Here is a 10,736-nt window from a genome sequence, read left to right as displayed (position 1 = left end):
GGGTCAATGTCCAGTTGGGGCCCAGATGGCCTTCCCTTTCTTGGCTAGATAAGAAGCTAGGAAGCCTCGTTTTACAGCTGGAGAGAGACTTAACAAGGGGTGATAAAAATGGCTGTGCAGGTCAGGCATGGTACCTCATACTTGGAATCCCAGCACTGAAGAGGCTGAGGGAGGATTGCCTGAAGTTCAAGGCTAGCCTGGGCTACATACATAGTTACTCTCGTATGGCTAAACAAATACAAAAAATCCAGAGACCTAGGCTTCTTTGTGCTGCACTGTGTAAGAGCAGAAGATGGGATAAGAAGAGGTGGGAGGAGAGAGAGCAGAGGGAAAGCGAAAAGGAGAAAAGGGAGGGTGGGGAAAACCAGGGAGCATAATGGGAAAACAGCATTTGCATTTGTAAGGGAGAAGGACGTAGGAATGGAAACCTGGGATCCTGGGCTTGAGGGTGTGCTCCAGAGGACAATCTGGAGGGACGGGGGAGGACTGGCAGGAGGGATGGGGAGGACTTGCAGGACGCAAGCCTGACTCTGGAGTTGTGGCACAGTGTTTGGATTCTGTAACACTGGGAGGGAGTTGCTAACTTACTGGGAGCCAAGCACTCTCTAATAAGGTTTCCCACTGTGCTGGAGGTGTAGCTCAGCTGCACAGTGCTCACCTAGCATGCAGAAAGCCTGTCCCCAATACCTCAAAACAAAACGTAAGCGTTTTCCACGACTAACTCCTGTAGTCTTGACAACAAACCCAGGGTATAAGACTGATATCTCTGTCACTGTGGCGGTTCACTTTAGGGACAGGGTAGCTGAAGATGGGAAGTGAAGAAGGATGGATTGACCCAGCTAGCTGTTCCTTGGGTTTGAGTCTCCATCCCTTGGCAAGGAACCATCTGACAAGCAAGGGTGGGAATGCCCACACTGTGGGTGAAAAGATAAAAACAGCTTTACTCTAACTTGCTCACTCGCTCGCTCAGTCCTAGAGACAGCCCGAGCTCCCTACGGGTTCAGCTTCTTGCTTACAGGTGCTTGTCACCCCCCATCTCACCCAGGTATCAAGGAGAAACTGCAGAATGCAGTTTGGACACAGTGGCCAGGCTTTCAGCCCACCGGACCCAGTGAAACACAACTCTGCAACCCTAAATGCCCCACTAGGGCAGGGTGCAGGATCCCCATCTGTACAACGGGATGCTAATGGCTGCCCCAGCAAGTGCCTGGGGAGTGAATAAAACTAATGGCTTTCCTGGTGCCTGGCATGAAAGAGTGGTACACTCTTTACAACGGTGTTCACAACGCCCTTGTATGTGTCTGGGACTGTGGTAAGACAGAGACCCAGGGGCAAGCAAATCAGCCATAATCACTGGCCTCAAAGAGCCCCAGCTCAGTAGCAGGAAGAAGATACAAGGCCTCCCAAGGCCTCTCAGGCTGTGGGCTGAGGCAGGAAGTAAGGAAGCAGTAAACTGGCAGTGTAGCTCAATGTTAGGGCATTTGTCTGGCACATATGAGTTCCTGGGTTCCATCCCTAGACTGTAAAAATAAATAAATAAGAAAGGAGGGAAAAAGTGGGGCTGGGGTGTGGTTCATTTGGTAGAGTGCTTGCCTAGCTCATACAAAGCCCTGGGTCCCATCACCAGAACCACAGGAAACCAGGTGTGCTGGCTCACACCCCTAATCCCAGTGCTTGGGAGGTGGAGGCAGGAGGATCTAGATCATCATCAACCACGTAGCCTGTGATATATGAGCCCCTAGGAGAAGGAGGAAGAGGAGGAGGAGGAAGAGAAGGAGGAGAAGGAGGAGGAGGAGAGGAAGGAAAGCAAGAAAGGAGGGAGATGAATTCTTAGCCCAAAGATAAGCAAAGAAGATTTGTTTTTTTCAACCTTTCTTTGAAAAATTTCAAACAAAATAGAAGAAAGGCACAAGGGTTTTCATATTTTAACCTCCACGATTCAACGGTCAACATTGTTCATATTTGTTTCATCATTTTGTTTGGTTTTTTTTTTTTCTTGGCCAAACTATTGCAAAGTAAATTCTGGCTGCTTGACATTTTGCCCCTAATAGACCAGTGTGCACCTCCATTTTCATTCATAAGTATGAGACAATTATAACTGTTCCCCTCACAGAATTAACAGTAACTCTCCTATGCCATCCCATACTGTAGATGTAACCAACCGTCTTATTAAAATAAGAAACACAGAACCAATGTAAAAGAGAAAGCCGAGAGGTCAGAGCTCAGAGCTAAAATCTTACCTCCTGCAGTGCTCCTAGCTTCCCCAAGAGAGAGCTACTTCCTGTGTGTCTGTCTTTAAACAGTCTTTCTGTTCTGCCTTCTCATTGGTTGTAAACACATGACTGCCTCGTCACTGCCTGTAAGTACCGCCCTCCAGGTCTTAAAGGCGTATGTCTCCAATGCTGGCTGTATCCCTGAACACACAGAAATCTACTTAGCTCTTCTAACCACCATGCTCTTGCTATGGCTCTAATAGCTCTGACCCCAGGGCAACTTTATTTATTAACATACAATTAAAATCACATTTCAGTACAAATAAAATACCACCATACCATACCCAGTTCACATTCACATTTGTCCCAGAATGTGTTCTTCTCTCTCCTTCCCTGCCTCAGATCCCTGTCTTGCTTTCCTTTTGATCTTCCTTCTTTCTCCATTTCAGGATTTATTTTTGCTTTTGTGTATGTTGGTCTGTGTGTGCCACCTGTGAGCAGGTGCCTGTTGAGGCCAGAACAGAGTATGCGATCCCCTGGAGAGGGGGTTACAGGCAGTGGTGAGCCATGTGACGTGGGTGCTGGGAACTGAACCAGGTCCTCTGCAGGAGCAGCATGTCCTTTAACTGCTGAGCCATCTTCCCAGCCGTTTTTACTTTTCCTTCCCCCTCCCCCTCTCTTTCACAAGGTCTTGATACGTAGCCCAAGTAGGCCTTGAACTCAAAATCCACCTGCCTGAGCCTCACTAGTGCTGGAATATCCAGGCTTGAGTCACAGTTGGCAACTCCTGCTTTTATTTCTTGAATTAAGCTACCATTAGGTGTGTGCATGGCATACAGCTATTTTCTGTCAGTCCTTGTGGATCACTTGCATGTTTTTATTTTTATGACATTGACCTTTCAGAGTCAAGACTATGTTTGAACAATGTTCTCATTCTACCTTATCTGGTTCCTTCCTTATGAGTCATCTAATTTTTCTCTTATCCTGTGTGCTTCCTATAAACCAGAACTTTAACCAACATGTTGGATGAGGCCCCAAAACACATTCAAGGAAGACACTGGGATGAGTAATACTGTGAGGCATGTATGAGCAGAGTGCTCACACTTTTCCTTTTGATGGAATAGATGGATTGCCGGGTGAACCAATTGACTTTATTGTCGAAGTACTATTGTCTTGTGACCCACAAACTTTGGACCATGCCCTAGGCCTACAATATGCATTCAGGCAGGCTTGTTTGTTTATTGTTCATTCATCCATCCAACTTTCTCTTGTGTAGTCCAGGCTGGTCTAGAATTTACTATATACTCCAGGCTAGCCTTGAGTTTGAGATCCCCTGCCTGAGCTTCCCAAGTGTGTGGTGACACCAGACTTACAGGCAGGGTTCCAACAACTCTCCAGGCAAGGAAGAGCCTGATCCAGATGGAGGTGCAGGCTCCTTCCTAACCAGGGGGATGTCTATGCCAGTGGCTCTGAGGAAGGGACTGCAGAGAGGCTGCAGTTGGACCACAAGTAAGGACAGGGAAGCTGGGGAGTGAGGTGGGAGGGACTTTGAGCTAAGGAATGACCAGGGAAGCAATTTAAAGTGTGAAGCATGAGCAAGGGGCCTTCCTCTAGTCACGCTGAGGTGACTCTGAGACCACCAGCATCGGGAGGGAGGGCAGGGGTTCACAGCCTTTTCAGGCTCCCTACTTGCCCCCAGCTCTTCTCACTTCACTCTGTCTGGCCGATCAGGAGGGCACAGCCACACTCCCCCTCCCCCCCATCTCTTCCTCCAGTTCCAACCCATAGACTTTCATGCTCAGGAAGCTGTTGACAGTCTGTGCCTATGCCTCGACTCATCTCCTATTTTTGTTTTCACCTCACTTACTAATTGATTTGTATAAAATGTGCATTTTATTCCATGTCATTATATAGTGGGGTATGTTTTGAGTCAGGGAGCAGATTCTTATGTAGCCCAGACTATCTTTGATCTCCAGAGCTCCTGCCTCTGTCTCATGAGTGTTGAGGTGTGAGGCTTATTCCCTCCGGCCTCAGGTTTTTCTGTGAGAGAGGTGGAACCCAGGACTGTGGACTTGCTAGGCATACACTCTAAATAACGGAGCCGAAACCCAGGACCATGCAGTGTTACCCAAACAACAGACAATAGAGAAGGTTGTTGTTACTGTTTCATTCCAGATGTTGGGTGTTGTTGCCCTACTAAGCATGAAGATGGGTTGGTAAAATTGTCATGCCATTTCAGGGATGTGGAAGGGAGGTCTGCCTGGCACATACGTTAGCCATGGACGGTAAGATGGGTAGTGAGGCTGTGGAGCTGGGGAAGGAGACTGACCGCATATGGGGAGATGGCAAGTGTGGGGGATACCAAGGAAAGGGATCCTATCTCTGAGGGACTTCTTAGAGCCTACGGAATTCTCAGGGAAACCAGTGACCCTGGATCCAAAGAGAAGCTGCCTTTGCTGCTGGAGGGGACGGAGTCCCCTGCCAAAAACAAGGCATCAGAATTCCCTGAGGGTCTCCCAAACCATTATCTGTGGGGTCTTAGGCATGGGCATTATTTAAAAGCTTTCCTGGTAAAAAGATCAAATAGCCAGGTTGAAAAACCCTTGAATGGTGTGGCATTAGCCTTCCCTGTGTGTTCTTGCATAGGAAGGACAGTGTTTTCATTTATATTTTACGCTTCTGTGGTGTTTTGAGGAGAGGAAACCTATTTAAGATCTAGGGAAGTGAAGCTGCATACCCTGTCCATAAGCCCACCTCTTCTCCATCCAGCAAGCAAGAACAGATAAACTCAGGAGTAAATATAAAATCGAATCTGAGGTATCGGATTGGCTGTGCTCTTAGGTAAAACTGCTTTTAATCCTCAGACCATAGTCTTAACACGTTTTTTTTTTTCCCTTTGAAATCACACCCCTAGCACCATATAGATGAACTCTTAATGTTTTTTCATCAACAGTTGTAGGAAGTACCTTCCCTAATCCTTTATTACCATGGAAGGAGTAGAAACCACACTGAACGCCATCCCTTGGAGCTGTAACAAGCTTTGAGAAGCACGAAGAGCATGGTGTTCAAGGTCCTGGCTTTAGTGAGTGCAGACATACAGGAGACAGAGTCTCAGCTCATAACAAAACTCAAGACAAAACACTTCATGCCTACAGAATTCTGAACAAAAGACCACAGGAGGTAGTTTGGTGTGTGGTGGTTCACACTAATAATCTCAGCCCTTAGGGGGCTGCAGCAGGAGGTTGGGAAGTTCAAGACCAGCCTTGGATACATTGTAAGACCCTGTTGTACACCAAAATAGAAAGCATATTTTATGGCACTAGGTGCCCATCCAAATCCTGTAATTCGGAAAGGGGGGAAGCCCTTCCTTTGCCCAGACGACCACAGGGAACTTGTTAGATTTTTATTTTATTTTATTTTATTTTGGGTTTTTCGAGACAGGGTTTCTCTGTGTAGCTTTGCGCCTTTCCTGGAACTCGCTTTGGAGACCAGGCTAGCCTCGAACTCACAGAGATCCGCCTGCCTCTGCCTCCCGAGTGCTAGGATTAAAGGTGTGCGCCACCACTGCCTGGCCTACTTCTTAGAATTTTTGTTGGTCATAGCCCATTCCACACCTGATTGCCCCCCAGTAATTGTGTGGCTAAATACTACAAAGTCGCACCACCAACCTGAGAGGTGGCACTCTTTTTTTTTTTTTATGTCAAACTGCTTTATTGCATCTTAAATAACAGTACAGTTTAATATAGTATCTATCTTGCATCCAACCTCCAGCCTCCTTGCAATGTACTGACTTTAAAATTAAATGCAAAAGCTGAGGAGGGTGCCATACAGAGTTCTGTAATCATTTGGTGGAAAGAGAAGGGGCGGCACCGTCTCTGCTTTCCCAGGTCCAGGCTTACTGCGCAGTCACAGCTCTGTTTTGTACATGATACCACTTCAAAACAAAAACAAAACAAAAAACAAAAGGGATTTCTGCTATAGAAAACTGAGTAATGTAGCCACTACTGTTGCTACAGGGGTCAGGGGTGGGGTGGGGTGTGGGGATGGGGGTGGGGTGGGGTGGGAGTGGGATGGGGGAGTGTAGGAAACAAGGGTCGGGATGGGGTGGGGTGGGGGTGGGGTGGGAGTGGGGGGTGGGGGGTGGGGGAGTGTAGGATATAGGGGGTGGGGAGGGCCCACAGAACACTGTGGTCCAAACACTGCTGCTGAACGCTGTGGCTCAAAATGAAAACCACGAAGGTCTGCATGGCGTAAAAGTGGTCTTCCTCAGACGCAAAAGGCCATCCCATAGAGACAGGCTTCCAGGAAGTGACACAGAGGTGGCTGTCTTTCCCTCTTCCCCTCCCCCCCCAATCCAACAGCCATCATTCCCAACAGAACTGTTACATTTCATTCTGTTTTTGTTTTTTGTTTTTTTATAAGTAAAGAAAACAGTGACTTGCACCATCATTCAAGTTTGCAAAGCCCTTGCTAATTCCAGTATGTGTACAGAGGAACAACATGGATGGACAGAGCCACCGCTGTCTAAGGACTGAGTCCTATATGCACTTCAGAGCACTTCCACAGCACGCAGTTCTAAGAATAAACCCATTCAATACGGGGTTGCAGCGGGGGGGGGGGGGGGGGGGGAGTCAAGTTGTTTAAAACTTGACTTAGGAAATCTGAGATCATTGTTTTCAAAACATTGATTTGTACATTGTTTCACATACAAATAACACACTGACTGGCCATGCACAGGGCAGGCACCTCTCTGAACAAGTCTCTGACAGGAGGGACAGGATGGCTAGTGTCACAGGACTACAAACTTCCCTCCAACTTCCCAGGAAACCCCAGGTAAGAGCAGAAACCAGACAGTGAGGACAGGGCAGGGGGGAAGGGTGCCGGCCTGCACAGGTTCGCCGCTCAGCAGAGGGGAAGGATGGAGCAATGCGGACCAAGCTTTCACGGCCATCGCAACCAACGTGGGCGTGGCTAACTTTGCCTCTGAATCTTTTTCCTTCCTATGCTGCATTGTGTGAAACAGCATGAGACAAGACAGAAAACAGAAACCAGGGACAAACCGCATCACTGACAAGTCAGGGTCTGCCGCAAGCCCTGGTTCTCTCGCTCTTTCAGAGGTGAGGCGTGGAGGAAAGCGTTTATTAAGCGTACACGTCCACATCTGTAGTCTGTCTCTGGAGGAAGTCAGAGCAGGAACTCAAGCAGGACAGGAACCTGGAGGCAGGAGCTGATGCAGAGGCCATGGAGGGGTGCTCCTTACTGGCTTTCTCCCTATGGCTTTCTCAGCCTGTCTCCCTTACCCCCTTTTATTGGAAATAGATTCTCTTCTCATAATATGTCCAGATATGATTTCCATTCCTTCTACTTCTCCCAGTTCCTCCCCACCTTCCCACCTATCAGGATCACCTCTCTTTCTGTCTCTTATTAGAAAAGAACACACTTATAAGAGATATTCAAATACAACACAACATAATAAGATAAAAACTATCACATCAAATTTGGACAAGACGAGCCAACAGAAGGAAAAGAGCCCAAGAAGAGGCATGAGAATCAGAGACTCATTTGCACATGCAGGAGTCCCATAAAAACATGCTAAATTGTAAGCCATAAATAATATAGACACAGAAGACCTGGTGCAGCCCTGTGCAGCCCCGTGCAGCCCCATGCAGCCCTGTGCAGCCTCATACAGCCTCGTGCAGCCCTGTGCAGCCTCGTGCAGCCCCGTGCAGCCCTGTGCAGTCCTCTGCATGCTGCTTCCGTGAGTTCTCATGAGCTTTATTCTAAATGCTGATGAGGGTCTTGTTTTCCTGGTGTTCTCCATCCCCTCTGGCTCTTACACTCTTTCCGCCTCTTCCTCCTCTGGGTCCTTGAGCTCTGAGTGGGGGGATTTGTTGGAGACATCCCATTTACAGCTGATCATTCCAAGGTCTCTCACTCTTTATGTAATGTCTGCCTGTGGGTCTCTGTATTCCTTCCATCTGCTGCAGGAGGAAGCTTCTCCGATGATGGCTGAACAAGGCACTGAGTTCATTCCTACCCCCCCCCCCTTTTGACCAATAGTATTTGGTTTTACCCTAGGTCCCTGGGCTATCTAGTCTCTGGTTCTTGGTAAACCAAGCAGTGTCAGGTATGGGTTCCATCTTGTGGAGTGGACCTTTCGTCCAATAAGTATTGGTTGGTTACCTCCACAAGCTTTGTGCAACCATTGCCCTAGCATCTCTTACGGGCAGGACAGCAATGCAGACCAAAGGGTTTGTGGTTGGCTTGGTGTTCCTGTTTCCCTTTCGGTAGCCTGTAGGGTATTTCCCTGTACCAAAGACACCAAAACAGGGATGAAGGCTCTACACAGGCACCAGCTTGACTTCTCCGTGTTCAGTGAGTTGTGTAGGCGTTGTCTTCAGCAATGGGGCATTGCCGTCAGTTTGTGGAGAGTAGTCTATTGTCTTGGCAACAACCTGGGTTGTTTGGGGGTTCCCATGAGACCCCCTTGACCAACGACTCAATTAGATGAAGCTTCATTTGGTGACAAGAGATAGCCAGTTAGGACTCTGTTATTTGGCAATTTCATTTAGACCACATTCATGTGTGTATATATTTTAGAAAGTTTCTACTGTATTAGGTTTCCATGCTACCCCTCAAATGCCCCTTAATTTTGGTTGTTTCTCCCTGTATTCCCCCCCTCAATTCCCTCTTCCCTCCCTCTCCCCACTTGATCCTCCCATTCCAACACCTCCCCCCAATCTGTCCATAATTATCTTTTAAAATTCATCCAGGATGACAAGACAATGGCCCAGAAGAATTGCACAGTGTGTTTTAGTTTACAGCACAGAGATCCTTCTTTAATGGGAACTGTGTTCCTGGCTTCAGCAATGAGTAAAGGGGAAAAGATCCCACCCCTTTGAAGTTCCGAGGAGGTGTGGGTGTCCGAGTTAGTATGGTTGGATAGAATATGTTACTGCTTTATAACTCTCAAGGTTGGAATGGCCTTGCAGTCACTGTGGCATCCACCTGTGGCCTTAGTTCCAGATCTTGAGAGAGCCGTCCCAGGACACTGTTGCTACAGCCATGCCATCTTCAGTCACCCCCAAGCTGATGCAGATGTGGTACCCAGCTAAGACACCTGCTCCGCCAGCTTTGAATTCATCCCACATGCTGCAGTTGAAGTCATTGTCGTACCCAGCGAGGAGGAGGTGGTGGCCACTCTTGGAGAAGAATAATACAGATGTGATCCCTCAGATGATGTCATGAGCTCCTGATATGCAAAAATGGCAAACAGCACATAGCATCGTCTGAGCCAGGGGCAAAGGCATTGCCATTGGGAAAGAAACTGAAGGCTTTGACATGAGACTCGTGTCCTGTAAAGGTCTGCCGGCACACCCCTTCTTGAACACCCCGGAGCTTGGCTGAACCACCACAAGTACCAGAGACAAACAGTCTGGCGTCATGAGGACAGGGTCATAGCATCTCCAGTGCGTCCAGTTAATGTGGCTGTCTGCTGGCCTATCTTCTTGATGTCCCACAGGGCACATGTGGTGTCTGGTGACTATCTGATTGTCATCCAGGAACCAGCAACAGGACAGATAATCTGTGTATTCTGCCATCTCACAACTCTCACACACTCCCTTAGGAAGTTTTCAGATTGTAAATGGAGCAGATGTTATCCAGGCCACCACAGGCCATCTAATCCCCAGAAAGAATGTCTGCAAAAGTCATGACCCAGGAGGAGTGCAGACGGATGGCATGGACCTTGTTTATGGTGTAGCTGTTCCAAATGATGAGTTTCCCATCATGAGAGGAACTGACAAGGAGCTTGGAGTCTGTGCCTCAGTGCATGGCATAAAGCTTGTCTGACTGGCCCCTCAGCATGCTCCTGGTTCACATCTGGATTATTCCCACTGGACCTCTTGCCTCCCTCTGCCCCTAGTAACTACCATTTTACTTTTTACCTCTGAGAATTTTATAAAAGTATATTGGATTTTAGTCATTTTCATCCCCTATTACTTTCTCTCATTTCCACAGCCCCACCCCTGCAGAAACCCTTTGCTTAGTCGGTGTTCTATTGCTTGAAGAGAAAGCATGCCTACAGCAGCTCTTATAAAAGAAAGCATTAATTAAAGCTTGCTAATAGTTTCAGAGTTTTAGTCCATTATCATCAAGGATGGGAGAATGGTGGTGTGCAGGTAGACATGGTGCTGAAGATGTAGCTGAGAGGTCTACATCTAGATCTGCAGGCAGCAGGAAGAGGGAGACACTAGGCCTAGCTTGGGCTTTTGAAACCTCAAAGTCCACCCCCAGTGAAACACTTCCTCCACCAAGACCATACCTATTAATCCTTCTCAAGTAGTTCCACTCCCTGATGACTAAGCATTCAAATATATGAGTCTATATAGGGGAGGCCATCCTTATTCAAACCACCACATTCCACTCCCTGATCCCCATAGGCTTGTAAGCATATCATAATGCAAAAAAAAAAAAAATGCATCAGTCCAACTTCAAAAGATCCTATAGTCTATAACAGTCTCA

General features: G+C 47.6%; 1 pseudogene; it reads right to left on the bottom strand.

Annotated features, from left to right (window-relative positions):
* Positions 1–9,229: 9,229 nt before the first annotated feature.
* LOC114694551 lies at positions 9,230–9,940 on the bottom strand (annotated as a pseudogene).
* Positions 9,941–10,736: the final 796 nt, after the last annotated feature.

This window comes from Peromyscus leucopus, chromosome 5 (assembly GCF_004664715.2).
Source record: "Peromyscus leucopus breed LL Stock chromosome 5, UCI_PerLeu_2.1, whole genome shotgun sequence".
Taxonomy (NCBI): domain Eukaryota; kingdom Metazoa; phylum Chordata; class Mammalia; order Rodentia; family Cricetidae; genus Peromyscus; species Peromyscus leucopus.
This window is presented reverse-complemented; position numbering and strand designations above follow the sequence as displayed.